Raw genomic sequence first — 19,857 nt, 5'->3', positions numbered from 1 at the left:
AAAAAAAATGGAAGTATAGCTAAGGAAAGATAACCTACAGGGAGCTGGGGGACTGACTCAGTGCATTAAAATAGCTGGTTCTTCTCCTCTCCATGTACCTGAAGAAATAAGCCAGATCAGCCTTAAACACTTCTGTGAGATTCAAGAAGAAAGGCTGACAGCTGGTTTCCTATTTAAAATTGCATAGCCAACTGTTCACTGTCCTTCCAAGCTGGAGATGGGAAATATTAGAATTTTTTTTTTACTCTAACTCCCATTACCAGCAAGGAAATGGATTTGTTACAAATTTATTAGAGGGTTCCCAGGACTTACTGAAGTGTAGGAGTCTTCTGAAAAGTGGCTTTCAAAACTGGATTTTGACCCTTTGCCATCCTTCATGATCAACAGGGATGAACAGGGAGAAGATGGGGACTTTTCTAGATGAACCCACTACTGATTACATGCATAAAACAAGCACATAGACCCATTTTCCATGGGTAGTTTCTTTTGATCTGGGGAGCATTTAACACTGAGCAGGGAAAGTACAGGCTTTGACTGGTAAATGTATCTAATCAGAACTCTCTCATTTTTTTAAGTTAAACGGTTCCGGAGTTCATTTTGGAAGAAAAGATGCAAGCCACACACACTGATAGAACTACTGATGAATGGGAAAGCTAAGGCATCATTTGTCAATTCTTTATGAACTTGAGGTGAAATGAGACCTAGGAGTATACATTTTGAAAGCACTAGTCTGACCATTCCTCAGAAATAACTGATTGATGCCTACCTAGATATTTTAACGGAACTGGTGAACTCAGTAAGTTGCCAAAAATACAGAGCACTGGGTGGCTCAGAGAGTTATAAGACACTGTGCCTTATTTATTTATTTGATTTATACCCCATATTTATCTCAGTGCTCTGTCCCAGGGTGATGACCTAGTCACAGTCTTCTGAAATAAGGTGCAGTGATGTATTTCCACTTCAATTATAGTAATAATATCTAATTGTGATGATATTTGCACATATTTGCACCGCCTAGAGTGGTCGAAATGACTAGATAGGCGGGGTATAAATACAATAAATAAATAAATAAATAAAATATTACTTTAAATTAGCATATGCATATTTAATGCAACAATGTCCTCCTTTTTTGTGAAGAATGTCCTCCTTTTTGCTGTTCCTTGTCCTCCATGTCCTCCTTTTTGGCAACAGAGCTGTGGCCACATCAGGGATGGGGACTTGAGTCGTGGGACTCACTTTTAAATTGGACTTAAGTCGTACCGGTGACTCAGCTCAGACTCAACTCAGGTGTGTGTGCGTGTGTGGGGTGTGTGTGCACATGCGTGCATGTGCGTGTGTGGGTGTGGGTGTTTTAATGACTCAGACTGGATTCATTACTCTGAACCCACTTCCTTCCTTTTTTTCTGGAGGAAAAAGGTTATTTTTAATAGGGACTTGGACTTTGAGCTTGGGACTTAGGACTTAAGACATGCCAACATCCCTGGATCACACCAACTGAAGAACAAGAGTTAACTCTGCCAGTAATATCTTCATTTAAATTAATTGTGGCAGTTTTTAGGCTGCTGTTTTGTGAACCATAACTTAAAGTGAAAAAATTGCAGGAACTTTAAAAGCTTGATAAAACTCAATAGCTCTTTTCTCTGTGTATATGATATCCATATTTCCATTCCCCATTGAATGTGTAGTGCCCAATCATGGCCATTTTGGAAAAAATGTCAGGCTAAATGCAAATAACTCAAACCTTGTTATATTGTAATTTTGTTAGATTGTTGTTTAATGTGTTGGGAGCTGTCTAGAGTGGTCATTCGGTTTCCTTTTGTGGGCTATATATATAAATTGTGGGCTATATATAAAAGGAAAAAGGTTTCCTTTTGTGGGCTATATATAAATAAGTTGCCATTGATTTCAATGGCTCTATTATACTTTGACCTAGTCTGGATGCAAGCCACTATATTTGTACTTTTATGGACAACATTTCGTTCTTTCCTTTCACTAGTTTGGTAAAAACTATATGTAACACACCTTTCCCTCTTTAAAATGCAGTTAAGCTGGCCACTTTAATTTTAAACAAAATTGAGCCAACCAGATTGGTTCTTCTCCTGGGTTGTTTTGATAAATATCAGCTGTTGCCCTCAAAGACACTATCTGCAGTAAACAATACCAATGGGGCAAAGGGCAATAACAATAATTTTTAGAGGAAAACTGGCATGGTACTGGGCCCTAATGCAGTTCAGGAGCACATTCCAGATCAAAGTTCATATTTTCCTTTCCTTCAGAATAGAAGTGAACAGTTTAAGCACACTTTTTTAAAAAAAGCCATAGTGCCTGCAATCCTGCTGCTTAATGTAGTAAGTGGCAACTAGAGTAGGCCCACTGACTTGGTGTGGATTTAGTGAGCCAAATGCTCTGTGAATTCCATTGATTCAATGGGCCTACTCTAGTTGTACCTTACTAAGCTAAGCAAAAGATTTCAGTCAAGAGAAAATTAGACATTTTTCTGCCAGATTTCAATTTGGATTCCTGTATTGAGCAGGGGAGTGGACTCCATGAACTTATAGGTCCCTTCCAACTCCATTATTCTATGATTCTATGAATGTGTACTATGGGCTTTCTTAATGCTCTTTTTTTTTACTTTTTAAATTTTATTTTATTTTACAGTTCCTAATGTTTAGATTCATCAGTAATATTAAGTACACTATTGGCAGGCAGTTTATATATCATTTGTGTTAATACATATTGGCCAGTATCCTGTTATCAACTTATTGGTGGCAAACTGCTGCTCATAAATGAGGTGCTGGTTGTGTTCTGGCATGTGTGCGGATTGGGCATGCACCCAGGAATACAACTAGCACCTTGTTTATGAACAGTGATTTGTCACCAAGAGTAACACAACTTCCTTTACACAGGATGCGGGTCATTATAAGAGTGTACAAATTGCTCCCAGCAAGGAAAAAGAAAATCAAAATACATTCCCTATAATATGCAAACCTCATTTTTAACTGCATGGAAAACAAATTCAATAGCTGCATTACACATGGATTAGAAGCAGCAGCAAAGGTTAATAGCATGCATATTTGCAAAGTACTCCGTGCCTTGTTTTCCATACATTTCAGTTATACCTAAACATCAGAACCAAATATATATGATCATGGATACAAAATATTCATTTTCAGGTCAAAATTGCAACATTCAAACCTTGAATTTATAAAAGTATGATTCCCCCACCATTTCCATTACGTCAAGGGCAAATATACACTAGTGTGTTTATTTAGATATTGTTTTCCACACACATTGTATTATATGTTTACTGTCCCGTGACTCTGCTATACTAAAAAGGAAGTACTAAACCACTTGCACAACAAAGCCACTAGTCTTATTAATATTTTAGAAGCCATAAGACACAGAGACTCCATCTGCTGTCAGCAGCCTCGTGGCAAGAATCAAAGCCATATTGGGAGCTAAAAGCCCAAACCTCCACCGTGGTCTATTGACCTTCTCGTGAAGCAGATATCATGTGACAGAGATTGCCTATCTCAGCAGACTGCACTGGAAACAGGAGAAAGTGTTAAATATAACCAGGTGGACAGTGATGAATTGACATGCTGAAAAATCGAACACTTCAGTAATCAGCCTAAGGGTCTGATATCAACAACATTTTTCAGTTTTGTCCAAATTCATTGAAAGGTGTAGTTTAGCAAGTTCACTTCTCATTGGCAAGACCTTTTATCTTTATGTGGGGTTTCTGATTGAATTCTGGGACATCCACATTGGATTTTGTGTCACTGTTGTTCTTTGCACCGAAAGCTGACTAGACATTTGCATACAAGCAAAATGACAAAAGAAACACAAACACATGCATAGGACCCAAAGAAGGCTAGTGGTTACCCTTCAACCCTAAAACAACACCCTTGCTTCCAGAATTGAGTAGGGTCCTGAGAAACAATCTGGGACAGTAATCTGGCTGGGAATATTTTAAATGCATTTTGATGCATTTAAGGTGTCTTTGAAGCATTTCTGAATCTTGATCAGAGGTTTCCTTTTGTGGGCTATGACTCACAGAATATCCAGCTGGGATGGACTGGCCAGTGTGTCCATGCTGAATAGCATATTTTGGGAACAATCATCCAAAAATTAACTTTTCCCATATCTGATTTTGATTCCTCAAAAAGTCAGGAAAAGAGAGCTCTCATTATTTCTGTGACTGTGCATTTACAGAAGTTACTTTTTAAAGCCAGCACTCAGAACTCCCAACTAGCATGGTTGGTTAAACAAAACAAAACTCTGGGAGATGGAGTCCAGAAAAGCAAGTTTTCTAAGTTCTGCTACCAATTCGTTCGTTCGTTTAGTCATTTAGTCGTGTCCGACTCTTCGAGACCCCATGGACCAGAGCACGACAGGCCCTTGTATCTTCCACTGCTTCCTGTAGTTGTGTCAATTTCATGTTGGTTGCTTCGCAGACACTGTCCAGCCATCTCATCCTCTGTCGTCCCCTTCTCCTCTTGCCTTCACACTTTCCTAACATCAGGGTCTTTTCCAGGGAGTCTTCTCTTCTCATGAGATGGCCAGGAAGAAGAAAAAGCATGGACAGTCACAGAAAAGTCCACTGTGCTCACTGAGATATAGGAAAATGTCACATGGATGGCCAGAAAAATACCAGTAGAATCAATTAACAAATCAGGCCATTAAGTCTGGAAGAACTCGCCATTGTATGCGTCCATTGGCGTGCTGAGTGAGACAGGCACAGCAATAGTCCCAGCCTAGTCATCATGGTGAAAAATATAATTACAAGTGGAGCTACATTTTTGTCTTTTCCACATATCAATTGCACAGAACATTGTTTACTAAAAACTTGAAATAGTGAAATATGACTAGTATCTTTATAACTATGAAGCGTCTGAGCCCATATTTCTAATTACAGTAGTCTAATTAATGTCTTTATGGCTTCATTAAATCTTTAGGATATTTATATTATCCGCAGAAATAATCTCTATCCATTAAGAGTGCATAAATCCTCAGGCATATCTTTTAAAATGCTATATGCTTATTTCATTGCAAAATACAGAGGAAATATAAAGAAATCCATTAATGGAATAATATTCGCTTTCTGTAAAATTTATTTGGCCTGTAATACATGGCCACAAAGGTCTGATTGCTTGTGAAGAAATGCAGAAGACAGTGTTGGTAGATAATTAGCTGAACGGTCAAATAATCAGGAATTATATGGCCAATATACTTTTTATTCTTTGCGCAGAGTTACCCTCATCGTTGAATGAAGCCCCCGTTATCACAAATGGTAGATATGGGAGGATGGAGAGGCAGGAAAAAAAATGGATTGGACTAAGGAAATGTCACCGGGTGAATGGTCATGCTGACCAAGGGATTGTGGGAACTACAGGCAACTTTTCCAGACTGCACTAGATACATTATTTTCAAGTTGGGTAATTGGACTTCACAGTACCCCACCTGTTCATCACAGGAGTGTGGGATGTTTCCAACACTTCTATCCTTGAAGGTTGCTGCCCTTCATATTTTACAGCATCTCTCACTAGCTTTGATTTGATTTGGAGTATGGTGTGCTGTGCTGTGCTTCAGTCCATCTAGATCCTCTAATTATTAGTATTAGGAAGAAAAAGAAGATGCTCCATATCAAGTTTTCAGCAAGCCACCTAGCTAGCTATGCCCACTTTCAGGACACTCCATGACATTTCCTAACCTGGCTTGTCTGTTTCCCCACACCTACAGTCAGTTAGCATTCTATAGCTATTCAGTAGACACAGCATGTTGGACTGTGTTCCCCTTCTCATAACTTTCTGAGTACTTCTGCAAACCTAGGAATGCCTTCAAGCCTGTCTTGCACTAAATTGCATTCCAAGATTATTTTGCACTGAGTTCACTTCTGTATGTGGACAGTGCCCTTTGGCTTCATAAGGACTGGCATTGGGAGAATATTATTATTGGGATCCAGGATAAGCCAAAATCCTTGATGCTTTAAATTATCACAACAGGTGCTAAGACATTCAAATGATGGAAAAATGGGATGTCTACAATTGCCATTCAAGGTGTTTCAAGGTTGTCAGCCAACTCCTTGACTACACAGAAATAAGTTAAATGTATATTGAAGACTGCGTCTCCTAACCAAGTTTCCAAGACAGACCTGGGTGGATTTTAATACTCCCCTATCAACAGCATTCCCAGCTGTCAAGCTTTCAAAATTCCCCTACCTTTAAAAAGAAATTTGGTCCAAGAAAGGTATCCAAACTAACAACCAAACTTGATACATGGGGCAAGAAAGGCCCACAAGCATTTCATCCCATTTCTGGAAGTAAAATAAATATTTAACAAAGTAAATAATGAAGAATGTTGCTCTTTTCTGAATTGCAGAATCTGCTCCTTGACTCTGCCCAAGCTGACTTCCAAAAGAAATCAATCCCAGTACATGATCAAAATGTGCTCAGTGAATTGACACTCTTCAGTGCCCAGACCTCCAGACCATTTTGAAAAAATTAGGGCCAGCCAAGCACAGCCATTACTAGACAAATGTAGGAAAACTGGTGTTAAAAAATGAAAAGTTTTCACCACTAGCAGCTTTGTAGAAGGCTTTGTATTGTGCCTTCCCTCTGACCATGCCTTTCTTGCAACAAAAGGAATCCACAGCCTTACGGCTGTCACCTCCAAATTTGTCTCTCCCAAACACCAGCTGGACCAGAGGGTTTTAGTCTGAATTTGCTCAAACCGTTTTCAGCACTTGTTTCAGCAGCAACTCAGAAACAGTCATGTTGGGTGGGTGGAGGAATACAAGACACTCATATTGGGTGAGAGCTGACTGGAGACTGTCTTTCTGCAGCCCACAAACTTTGCTTCCTAGGTAAAGCAGCACCTTGGTCTAAAAATTATGGTCCCAAGGCCCCAGGGTTAGGAAAATGACACAGCCAATAGCACTGCTTAAGTCAAAAGTAATGCAAGTAAAGGTGGTGCAAATCTCCTAGCGCAGATTCCTGTTAAAGTGTCATAAATCTTGACCTGCAGTTCCTTTACTCTTTGATTCATTTTTTAAAGCAGAGACTGAAGAGTGCACAGCAATAGGACCAGAGTCATTGACCTGGAATGGCAGCACACATGTCAGCTTTACAAAGATGCACTTCCTCTGAAGCCACTGGGGACTTTTTCCATATGCTTGCTGAAATGCACATCTACAATACATGTGCCTGGGAACTACTGGTTAGATGCAAAAAGCATAGAAAAGGCATAACCAGATGTTACAAAATATGTACAGATGCAGATATAAATGGCCTCTCCAAATGGAGTTCGCTTTCTGCTCTCTAACAGATACCAACACTAGTAGTGTTGCCACCATCCTCTGCATGTCTCAGTTGAAATGCAATAACTGATGTGGAGGCGGAGAAAGGAGAGCGGAATGATGCAGATGTGAGAAATATGCTGATTACTTGAGACAGGAGGAGTAGAAACACTTTCAATTAATATAGCACCATTTATCCATCTGGGCTCATCCAGGCACTGGTGTTGTCTCCAGATATTCTGGATCATTCTAAAAAAATTGTTGTTGAAGATTGGAATGCATCATTCTAGTATTTACATCCACAGATACGTAGGAAGGATATTTGTTGCTGAATGTACTGCGATGCACCAGCTTGTCATGGTATCATCTGTCTATACACTTTGGATTTGCTTTACGACATCTTCCACCTATGCCCTCTCCCTGCCTACTTCACTCTCTCCCCCACTTCCCTCCTCCTTGTGTCCTTGGAGATCCAAGAGGTGGAAACTGAGTAGCAGAGAAATGACCACAAGAAATATCATCAACACAGGTTGCTGTCCTCTGAAGATGCCGGCCACAGAGACTGGCGAAACGTCAGGAAGAACAACATTCAGAACACAGCCAAAGAGCCCGAAAAACCCAGAACAACCAATCCTGATCTTCCATTTGGATCTCAATTCCTCCTGCCTCCATGCATATTCACCCAATACTTTCATTACTCACCCACCCAATCACTTGCATGGCAGACTAGGACTCCCGGGTGTCATGGCAAGGCAAAGTGTACCTCGGGAGCTCTTAACCTCTGGATCATTGGCAGCGCTGTGCTGTAAAATTCCTGTGTGAGTTGTAACGGTGCAGCAGCTTGATGTACACTTAGGGACATCTCCTTCTACAGGTCATTTACAGTGCATTATATCAATGTCTGTGTGGGGAGTCTTTAAACGTGCAGCCCCAAGCAATCACTATGTCACTGTCATTGTCGTCATTGTCATCATCATCATCATCATCATCATCATTCCTCAGATTAAGAGCAATATTTAAAAGGTACTTACTATATAATACTATAAAAGGATTGGGTTTGTAAATATAACTGTTATGCATCATACACTGCCTTCAATGCACAGCATACAAGCTGTGTATGTTTCTGAAAGTTGTCTTAACTGGGGAAAACATTGTATGTGGAATATCAGTTTAAATATATAAACATTTATATGTTCTTGAAATATATCACATAAATCTAGTACCTTGTTATAGTCACATATCCCATACAGCCATGTCAACAGAGATATCGCTACAGGTTTTACAAAGCATTTACATATACTGTACGCCAGCTTTTCCATGAAAATACAAAGCTGGTTCCAGATTTAATGGTGGTTGGAGCAGTTCCGCTGAAATCAATGAGACTTCCTATGGTCATGAGTAGTGATGGACACCAGCCTCAGAAAACATTGTCCATATGCAGCAGAGCAGGGATATTTTTACATCACCAAAGCAGATACAGGGTAGCTCAAGTCAGCTTACAAATTACTGAAGTTTGCTCTGTTGTTTTGGGGATTAAAATGCTGAAATCTGAACAAAAATATTTGGTGCCCATTGCTATAGCAAAAGAAGGAAATGCCAAATCTGCTGACAGCTGAAGCCCCAGTGAGAGCCCAAACTTTACCAAAAAATAATTTGCAATAATTACCAAAAGATCATTTCCCAAGCTCTGCCCATAAAGTGGAGACTGATCCTGGCTTTTCAGATATGACCAAGGGATGTTTTCATAACCCTCTTTCTTCTTTGGTTAAGCTGTTAGCTTCCAATTGCTCATATCAGAAGAGTTAACATCTAAGTTATATGCCATGAGTAGTAATCATTGGCATTAAATGGAGTTTTCCTTCCATATAAGGGTTGATAAATTCCTATAATAATATTACAGCATTGCCATTGTATTGCTTTGTACGTTATGCTACACCTTCATTGTCAGTAGAGCTTAGACAAGTTACTTTCTTCGTCTATACCTCCCTGCAGCCCTCAGCAGGAATGGGAACTGGAAGATACAGTCCAAAAAATAATGTTGCCAATAATGGATAATTAGTTGTCTTCTATTTTTTGACCCATATCAGTGAACTTACAGCAAAGCATATAGTGTACAGTCTCAACATGAGTGCTGTATCAGTAGTGATCTCACCACTTTAAAAATGACAATTAAACAATGATTGTGTATAATACAAAACAGAGAACACGAACTGGCTTCCTAAGTGAATGAGAAGGTTAAGTAAGGATCTATTTTTCTGGGTCAGAGTCAGTTCAGCAATAAATACAATCAATACACTGAGCCCTACACACGTTTTCAGTGCACTACCCCTGCTTCTAAAATACTGCTTACAAAATTTTTACTCTCCTGAGATTCTAGGGTTAAGAGTCATTGATCACTTTCATAAGTGAACTGAAAGTATGCTTTACAGCAAATAATTAAGAAATCAATGAGTTAAAATGGGAAAAGAGAATATCAGCACATATAAATACCTGTAAGATCAATGATTTTAATGGCCCTAAATTCTCTCTCTGTGGGTGTTACATTTTGCAAGTACAAAGCAGAAACTGCATGTTTTATTTTATACTTCAAAACCAACCAGTTAGTGCCTAGCGAAGGAAGGAAGGAAGGAAGGAAGGAAGGAAGGAAGGGAGGGAGGGAGGGAGGGAGGGAGGGAGGGAGGGAGGAAAGCAAATCAGCCATCTCTGTCAACATCCAAGAGCCTGTGTGTTGTTACACCCTTAAAACAATGCATGCCTCACAGATTTGAATGACAGATCAAATGTGCATGTATAAATCGTATTGGTGTAAGCATATAGAGCAAGCCTGTGGTGGCATGCAGCTCCTCATGGCTAGTTTTGCACTTTCTCAGACCCTCTAAAACTATGCCACCAGTATTTCACAGCCAGTCATGCTGTCAAATGTGGCAGCAAAACAGTTACACCTAAAAAGCCACTGAAACATACAGAAAATTGAGTGGGTGGGTGTGCATTTACATACGTAACCCCGGTCAAGTAATTTACTATTTTTCAGCTTTCATTCATCATTTGTGAAATAGGAAAAATATTGTACATCACTGGCTTGTTGAAAAGGCATTGTAAGGCCTTCGAAATAATCCATAAACAATAATAGCAGTATTGGACTAAAGCTTAAAAAAACAAAAACAAAGCTACATAGTAACTCTTCATCCATGCCAGTTAATTTGCAACTGCAACAATTTTCTGAGAGAAGGGTTGCATTATCTGACAGAATTGCAAGGGTGCCAATATTTTTGGCCATGACTGTAAAACAATCCTTGTAGAATAGATTCTTGTACTACATTTAGGCCCTACCCAATACATTTTATTGCTCAACTTGGATAAACAAGATGGTACCCCTCCTATTTCAGATGCAGAAGCTGAATGAACTGGTGTTGAATAATTCTTCAACACTGGTCATGGATGAGTAACTTCCACCACACCTCAGGGCAGCAAGATAGCTTGGGGCAGGGTGGGGCTTAGAAGAGCCTGAATGGTCCATACAACTGGCTTTCCAGTTCCTTGTTGCCCCCTCCTAACATCTGCTAGCTGAGGCGACTGCCTCACTCTACCCAACAGAAAGCAGAACACATTTACCCCAATTCTGTGAAAGTGTTATCCATGGGTTCCTTATTTATTTATAAAAAACAAAACAAAAAAATTTTTTTTCATTTTTCATTTTTTCATTTTACACTTTACATTTACGTGAGGGAATGCATGGGGAACATAGAGACTAGCTAGTTAAGTTAGATTAGCAGACAGAAGCTATGGCCAAATTTGTAAGGCTTTTTAAACAGAATATTATGTTAATATCCAGACTCCCAAAAAGACCCAATCAAAGTACTGTATCCCTCTTCCTGCCCCCCTCCCAGAAGTTTGTGTTACCTTGGAATATCCTTCCTTAATATGTTTCTCTTTATATCTGTGAAGACTCTCAGTCATCCAGGTGAGATTATCTGGAAGTTGAGTCATGGCAACTGGACTTCTTATTAGGTTGAAACATTTCACTACTCATTCATGTTTGTCTTTATGTAAATTATCCTTTATATAAATTATTTCTCTATAGGACAAGCCTAAGAGAATTAAAAGGATGAGTCCAAAAGAGTCCCCTACAAGGACAGCTCATGGACCACTATTTGGGAGTGCCTCACTCCTCTTGAGCCTGTATGGATTACACATAAACAAAGGGTTGCTGGGTGGATTCTGCTATAATAGCATCACCTTAACTGTGGGCTTCTTTCATTTTAATCTGTCCAATAGCAATAGCATAAGCAACTGATCTCTCTGTCATTAGCAGTCAGACCATGACATTCACTCTGTGCAGACAGTCTGAGCCAGTGCAACCACCCATAGATTCACAAACACAGACACGCAGCTGTTGTGTTCCATCCCACTCCAATGCAGAAAGCAAGCGTAGAGGCATTGACAGTCAAGAGAAGCAGAGTAAAACCACTAACCCAGAAGAACTTGCAGGGGAAGGAAGGAAGGAAGGAAGGAAGGAAGGAAGGAAGGAAGGAAGGAAGGAAGGAAGGAAGGAAGGAAGGAAGGAAGGAAGGAAGGAAGGAAGGAAGGAAGACTAGCCAGACACAGGGCTTCACTGACAACTTCATTACCTCCGCATATAAAAATGACTGCAGGATAATGCAAATGGCTTTTGCGTCACACTCTCCTGCATTCTGCAGCTGCAGAGGAGGAGGAGGAGGGGGAGGTTCTGAAATGCAGCCTAGGGGCGGACAAGCTTTTGTCCAATTTAATCAGTCTCTCTTCAAGGCATAATCCTTCCCTCCCACTCACCTTGCTTTATGGAGTAAGTGACCCAACACTCACTCACTCTCTCTCTCTCTCTCTCTCTGTGTGTGTGTGTGTGTGTGTGTGACAGAGACAGACAGACAGACAAACAGACAGACAGAGCATGAATGTGTATTGGGAGGCTTTTGGCTTGACCTCTATCAATCAATGCTTAAAGGAAAGTGGAGGGAAACTGGAGGGATTGTCCATCTGTCCATCTAATGAATGTTAAGCAAATATCCTACAAATCTGGCAAGATGATTCGATTTATATTACAGAAAATGTAATTAGACTATCATTCCATAGATAAGATTTATCACCTTGAACTAGCGCATTGAAGCTGCTGAAGTAATGGACACCTCCCCTTTCAAGGATCACACCTTGAAAACATTGTCTTAAATGTTTGACATTATTTTAGCATTTCATAACATGTTAATGTGTGAGTAATATGTTAACAAAATATTTTTCGATTGTTTACAAATCCTGAAACAAATAGAAAAATTACTCCCCCCACCAACTGCCCTAAGAAATGCAAATATCTTAAAAATGAAGTTTGGGAAGGGAAAGATATAGAGGCAGTGACAGATTTTGGGCTCCATGATCACTGCAGATGGAGACAGCTGCCAAGAAATTAAAGGACGCCTGCTTCTTGGGAGGAAAGCAATGACAAAACTCGGTAGCATATTTAAAAGCAGAGACATCATCTTGCTGACAAAAGTCTGAATAGTCAAAGCTATGGTTTTTCCTGTAGTGATGTATGGAAGTGAGAGCTGGACCATAAAGAAAGCTGACCGCTGAAGAAGTGATGCTTTTGAATTGTAGTGCTGGAGGAGGCTCTTGAGAGTCCCCTGGACTGCAAGGAAAACAAACCTATCCATTCTAAAGGAAATCAACCCTGAGTGCTCACTGGAAGGACAGATCCTGAAGCTGAGGCTCCAATACTTTGGCCATCTCATGAGAAGAGAAGAATCCCTGGAAAAGACCCTGGTGTTAGGAAAGTGTGAAGGCAAGAGGAGAAGGGGACGACAGAGGATGAGATGGTGGACAGTGTCATTGAAGCTACCAACATGAATTTGACCAAACTCTGGGAGGCAGTGGAAGACAGGAGGGCCTGGCGTGCTCTGGTCCATGGGGTCACGAAGAGTTGGACCCGACTAAATGACTAAACATCAACAACAAATAAATGTTACTTGTTTTAACTATTCTCCCAGAGCATAATATGTGAGTATTAAAGATGAACTGTGGGAAAAGGATTTCATTATTTCCATTTTAACCTCAGGAACAATGAGTTATTGTTACATTTAAAGTACTCTTTCTAAGGTCTGGCATGGACGCAGGCCAATAACCCACAGTGTCCTTGTAGAGGCATACAATGAACATTTGGGATTTCATTGGCTTTGATGCAACAAAATTAAGCAGTAAGATACAATTTGAGGATGCTTTAGGGATTTCACATTAATATTCTATGGGCAAAAGCAACATCTGTGTAGGATTTCTTCGTTAGCAGTGACTGTGGACTTTTGACCACAACTGGCATTGCTAACAGACAAGTCACTATTTTCCATATGGCTTCCAGGAGTATGTAATAGGAAAGCGAGCCTCATATTGTTGCAAGTCTGGAGGCCAACTGGTGCTATCATCCAGACACATAACAGTGCTGGAAAACAGACCCAGTATGCTAAAGTGGGCGAAACACCTCCCTCTGTATCTGGAGAAATCCATTGAACAGACTGTCAAACTATGTGAGAGTAAGAAAGCTGTCATGACCAAGAGAAATCTTATGGTGTAGGCAGCCCTTTCCTGGACAATTCAGGAATTAAACCTGAGATCAGGAAGCAGGTCTTTGTGATGCTATAGAGGGGGACAGCAAAGTTTGAGAAGCTTGACCTACAAGGCTTTACCTATAGTACACATGACATGTGAAGAGTTTTTCTAGGGGTTTACACTACTGCTGGTGTTTGTGGAAAAACTCATTGCTAGTCCACATTGAGGTCTCACCACCACCAGTAAGGACAGGGCTTGTGCAACAAGAAGATTCATGAGTGACAATAACTGTGCTTCACTCTCTGTCTTGTTCTAAATGGCCTGGGGGCTCAGGTGCTAGCCCCCCACATGTTCTGTCCTCCATCTTGGCTTTTTGGCACACAGAACACACGTAAAAATAACTTTGCACACAGTCAGGGGAGCCCTGGCTTTAAGACCAGATCAAAAGCAGTATTAAATTCCTTCTTCATCCAATACCACACTCACCCTGAGATTTATGCTACTGCCTAGACACCTAGAGAAGTGTGGCAATACTCTGAGACCCAGAAATTCCAACAAGGCACCAACTGCAGACACCAAAGTGAGCAAAGAGCTGGATGGGATTTTGAACACAAAGCCTAGGTGCATCATGCTCAGGGCCATCAAGCGCCGCAGTTCTCAGATTAAAGAGTCACATGCCTGGGTAATGTACGAGGTATAACCTTGAGTTCTACACTGCTATTTACCTAAAGTTAAAAACTGTTTGAGGCCTGTACTGACCTGCTAACAACTCAAAGGCCTGATCTTAACAATTAGTAGAAACAACTATATGTCGCTGCTGCACCCTTGTTGTCTAACAACCAGGTGGGGAGCAGCGTGGTGGAGGAGAATTCTCTTTGTTCCTCCTCACCGGTGCATTTAATTTGCATGCCAGCCACAAAGGAACAGAAGGCAATCCCTGAGTGATGAAGGTCAAGAGAGTTACAACAAGACTTGCATAACTGACTCTGCACCACCAGGGGACAACAGAGGCAAAGACAGTTAGTTAGAGTGTCAGCAACACTACAGAGTTATAACAGTTTCATACTACTTTAGTTGGGATAGCTCCATCCCATGGTATCTTGGGGTTTGTAGCTAGAGAGGGGAAGGACATTACATTCTCTTCTAGAGAGGCCTGATGCACTGCCCTAAATTACAGCAGAGACATCTAGCATCTCCCAGGATTTGGTGGAATAAAATAATGAAATTTATTTATTTGTTTCTTTGTTTGTTTGTTTAATTTATACCCCACCCATCTAGACAGACGTCTACTCTGGGTGGCTAACAATAATAGATAAAACTAAAAACAATATAATAAAATAACATAAAAAGTAATAATATAGTTCAAGATGGGAAAAATAATCAGGTGATGACAGGAGGAAAAATGGTGTCAGACTGATGTAACAGGGTAGTGTAGATGTACTGTCAAACTGAGGATGACTTAAGTTATTTCTAGCTTTTACTGGATGAGATGGAAGAGATTTTTAATCATATATTCTAAACAATTTGACCCACAGACAGTTCAGTCATGAGTAGAATTGAAAATCCTTCTGCAATACTGAATTTTGTCTGAGATATAATGTCTCTGGGTCTTAAGCTCATCATTTTCAGCATTTTGTGACAATTCTGGGCATACCACACTACAATTCCACATAATGACAGAAGTCCTGTTTTTAGCATAGAAAGTCACACTAGAGTAGGTCCATGGAATCAGTGGAGATTTTGTGAGTCAACTCCTCCATAAGTTCCATTCACTCAAATGGACCTACTCTAGTTGCAACTTACTTCAGCATGTAATAGATAAAAACTAGAGTAGATCAATTTGAATCAATGGAATTTATGGAGGAATTGACTCGCCAAATTCCCCACTGATTCAATGGGTCGAAATCTAATGTTCCTTATTATTCTAAACAATAAGATTTTAAACAGTCTGCTTCTTCCTCTTAAGGCTGTGGATTTTTATATACTTCTATTCCATGTTTAGGCATCAAGATACTAGTGATAGACTTTTGCTTTAAATTGCTTAATGCTTAGAGAAAGTATTAATCTTTATTTTTTTTTCAGAAATACACGGCTATGTCTAAAATTACACAATCTTCTCAGCTCACATCAATTTAAAAGTTCAGGCATCTTCGGAGTATATTCCTTCCTTGTATAAAATTGATATAAAACGAAATTGCCCCAATAGTCTCTCAATAACCTTAAATGCTGAGGGAATGAGTAAGAAGTTTCTTTTCTTTTCTTTTTTGCAACTTACCATTGCCCTTACTAATGAGTAGATGGTTAGGGAATTTCTTCACTTAGCATTTCTCATTATTAATAAATTTTACCCTGACAACTATTAAGTGAACACATTGGATTTATGCACCTAACCTAATTACATATGCTGCATGTACGCATTTCATTATTTACTTGACAGATTCATTCCTTGAAATCATACATAATTAAAGAAGGATCAAATATTAACAATTAGATACATGTTAATTCTCCTCAGATTTAGGGAAACAAACATATTTTATTTTTCTGTATAACAAGAGCAGGGAAAAATATGTTTATTTTGCCCTGCTGTTGTTTTCTAAAGCACAGTTCTCTGTTTTCGGTTTTATTCTATTTGTAACTTAAATGATATGAACAATTAATTGTCTTCCACCCCCTTTACTGGAAAATATATCAGTATTTTTAATAAGTGTAAGAGGTTAGTAATTTCTTCCTGACATTTTATAAATGAAACAATTTGTTCTGGTATTTCTTGGCAATTTCTAATATGAGGCCTGCTCTTGGCCTCACTAAGTCAGTGACAAACTTTTCATGACCTCAGATGAAGCCTGTGGTAAATTGAAAGATTTCTATTAACTTCCCTAGACAACGGAGCACACACATTTTGGGCATCCATGTATCCTGCCAACACAGAGGTTGTAATAGAGTAAGCTTACTTCCTACCAAGCTGCACATTCTTTGCTATTGTTCATTAGTAAATAAAAATAGTTACAGTACCTTTGTTTCCATGTGTAGCAATGATGGCCGCAAAGAGACATAAATACTACAGCTAGAATAACATGTCTAATAACTGTGTCTAAGTGGTGCACTGGCCAGAACCTAGGCTCCTTCTACAATGCTGTTCTTTAACCTCCAGAACTGTAGAAGTCACTTTTGTTCAGAAAAATATCCCATTAATCGCAACATTTCTGTTGCTAGTAATTTCTGTAGCATCAAGAAATTGTGGTCTTACTGTGCTCCCAGGAAAAGCATGTTGTTAGTTCTTTCAAAAGGATTGGTATAATTTTTTTATCATTATTTTGAAATCGTTCCCATTCTAAAATTCCCAGCAGGCATCTACCTCTATAAGCTTTCACTAGCATATTTCTTCTTATATTCGCTCAGTTCTTTCTTTTCCAGAAGCACTCAGCTCAGGGTGCAACTACAATGGAGAGCTGAATCAGAATGATTCAGGTTTGCTGTGATTTGATTTGCAGTTTGTCTTGCATTTGAAATCATAATCAGTGCTCACGCAGGGCTACGGATTGATTTGGGAGTTCACTGTTCTTGCTGATTGTGATGTAAGTCACATTCTAGCCCACAGTATCCTCTTCCTTCCTACCTACCTCTGGTCCTGCCTCTGCTGATCCTTCCTTCCTGGTCCCACCTTTAATGGTTTGCAGCCCAGAAGGAGAGGGAGAGGAGGGAGCGCAGGCACACTGAGAGCTAAGGACAATGTTGCCTCTGCAGGGACACTCGCACAGCACAGTGAAACTTTCCCTGAGGGTTGGGGTGAAGCAGCTGAAACCCCAACTGAACTATCTCAGAAATCTCTCAGATGGAGTCAGATTCTTATATGTGCAGCCAGGAAAGAGCCACAGAAGGATTATTTCAGTTGCATTCTTGCTGGAGGCATGGTTGCAGACTGAGTCAGCTGATGTGCTAGTGCACTAAATCACTTGACTCAATCTGCTGTTTTGCTCAGTGTAAATATGCAGTTATGACACAGTTGTCATAAATATTACCTGTAGACACTGGGAAGATGACTTGCTGTCATTAGAAGCAACAACAGGGGATTGCACGTCAAGCTGTCGTTAAGTCAGATCTCTCCAGTAAAATGATCACAACTAACTGTCCATGAATTTGTCAATCTCCAATTCCTTTTTAAAGCTGTCCAACCTGAGGCCCATCTGAGGCCACCTGACATAGGATCAAGGGGGGATGTGTAGAAGGCACCTTCCGGGTGTGTTGGCTGAATGCCAGGATGCTGGGGTGGGGAGGGCAGAAGAGTTGCAAGTGTCCCCTGCTGTGGTTCAGGAGGACCCAAACAGGGTGGCTGTGCCAACACAGACAAGCAGACAAAGCAGGTAGAGCTTTCCTGGTTCAGCCAAATATCTCTTCAGGGATCCTTCAAGCTTCAGGCTACTACATTTCTAAAAACGTTTCCATAGAAAAATAACATGGAAAGGTACTTCACAGTCTCAGAATACAGAACATTGAAAGCTTGAACAATAATTTTATAAAACACATCATGATTCACAACTCAGAATGATTCCATATGGGAACACCACTTCCCACCACCCATCCATTACTAATTTTCCTTACTTTCAACTAGTACATGCAGGAATTACTGATCTCTGGTGACATAAGATAGTTTCACACCACACACACACACACACACACACACACACACACTTCCACTGGATAGCTCAGTGGTTTAGGTACAGTATATGGCTACAGAGCCAGAGGTTGGGAGTTCGATTCCCCATTGTGCCTCCTTGACAGGGGCTGGACTTGATAATCCATAGGGTCCCTTCCAGCTCTGCAGTTCTATGATGATCATGATGTTAATTTGCCAATAGCCTGGAGCTCACTTATTAAGCTACTTCACAATACTGTACTGTGTGAGTGGTTGAGCTTGATTAGATTATTCTAATCAAGCCCGACTGTTTCCAAGCAGCTCATATTAACTTGCTTTCTGCTGCTAGTGTAGTTTTACCCTCTGGAAGTCTGATAGCTCACTTGAAACTAGAACCTATCTCCCCAGGTCTTGGCCCAATACTCTAAGCACTGCACCACATTTGTTATCTCTGCTTCTCCAAATGCTGTGTTTGTGTATCTGTTAAAAAAGCAATAACTAGAAGTGCAGGACTAGTGTGCTCACCTCCATAGGAAAATAAGCCCAAGTTTTCCAAGCATTTCTCACTATTCAAGGGGATAAAAATAAAACACAACATGGATCATTCCAGTTCTAGCTAAGTATGCTAACCACTGTACACAATGTAACCACTTTCCTTTGAAATTAACTGCACTGAAAATTGTAGCCATTTTCCATAATATATTGCAAAAGCTGAGTTGTGTTGTGTTTGCAAAGTCCTAATTCAAGGGGAAAAGCTGGTTTTGTTTTATACTCACCTTCCTTCTTTTAAACACATTTGCAGCTATTTTACTGTAAAGCCAGATTTCATTGCCATACTGTATATTGCTAAGTCACTTCCAAAGGACAACCGCTTTTAGGGTTTTCGGGTATGTGAGATGTTCCAGAAGTCACTTTTTTCTGCCACACCCCATTGAATCTCCGTGGGCTCTATCCAAGACCAACTAAGTAAGTATGCACCAGTCGCTACCTTTATCCACTAACCCAATACTGGCTTTCAAAGCCAGACTACATGCCACAACAGAAACACATTTCAAGAACAGCACTATAAGCAGAGAAGAGCGGTGAGTATGGGGAAAGAACACATTTTTAACTTTTTTTCCCCAGGACAATCCTATACTTGCCTGTTTAAAGGCAAAACTAGCACACCGAACAAGGCTTGAAACTACTAGGATGACATTCTGCATGTATACTCTCTCTCCACCACATACTTCAAGAACTGTTCTAACAGTGCTTTCAACTACCTGGAAACAGGTTGTTTTTTTTCCCAAAATGCAACATTTGCCAAGGGAATTGCCCCCAAACACTCAGGGACAGCAGGAGTGATTACATGTTGTTGTTG

The sequence above is a fragment of the Pogona vitticeps genome, chromosome 6, assembly GCF_051106095.1.
Source record: "Pogona vitticeps strain Pit_001003342236 chromosome 6, PviZW2.1, whole genome shotgun sequence".
Lineage (NCBI taxonomy): Eukaryota > Metazoa > Chordata > Lepidosauria > Squamata > Agamidae > Pogona > Pogona vitticeps.
The sequence above is the reverse complement of the archived record's forward strand: the minus strand, read 5'-3'. Positions refer to the sequence as shown.